Here is a 536-nt window from a genome sequence, read left to right as displayed (position 1 = left end):
GCATTTGCACAAAACATTCGCTTTATTTATCTTATATAATATCTGGTTTACAATACACAAAATATTATACAAGTGGTGGCATGCCAAGAAAGCGAAAGAACATACTTATAGTCTGAAAGCGTCTTAAGCAAAAAGATGCAAATCTACACCAGCCAGCCTAGCCTCCCGCGACCTCTACAAGCTCGCTACTGGTCACCTGAAACAACAACGAGTGAGGAGTAAGTAATCTAGCATTACTCAGCGAGTTACAATCTCCGGCTAACAAATACAACCCTCACTATCCCACCCCAAACAATCTAAAACGAGAGGTTCACCTAACAACACAATTCAATAACAACAAGCAATATCCGAAATACACAGCGGTAAACGATAGCAAGATAACTAGCATTATGCTAATTACTAGCTCATCACCAAACTCAAACTCGATTTAAACCAGGGTTTAACAACCCAAAACATGATATAATATATATAACAAACTCGGGCTCTGGTTACGTTATGTCCTCCTTCACTATCGGCAATATCCTATCTTCCTACCA

This window comes from Brassica oleracea, chromosome C4 (genome assembly GCF_000695525.1).
Source record: "Brassica oleracea var. oleracea cultivar TO1000 chromosome C4, BOL, whole genome shotgun sequence".
In the NCBI taxonomy this organism is placed as follows: domain Eukaryota; kingdom Viridiplantae; phylum Streptophyta; class Magnoliopsida; order Brassicales; family Brassicaceae; genus Brassica; species Brassica oleracea.
The sequence above is the reverse complement of the archived record's forward strand: the minus strand, read 5'-3'. Positions refer to the sequence as shown.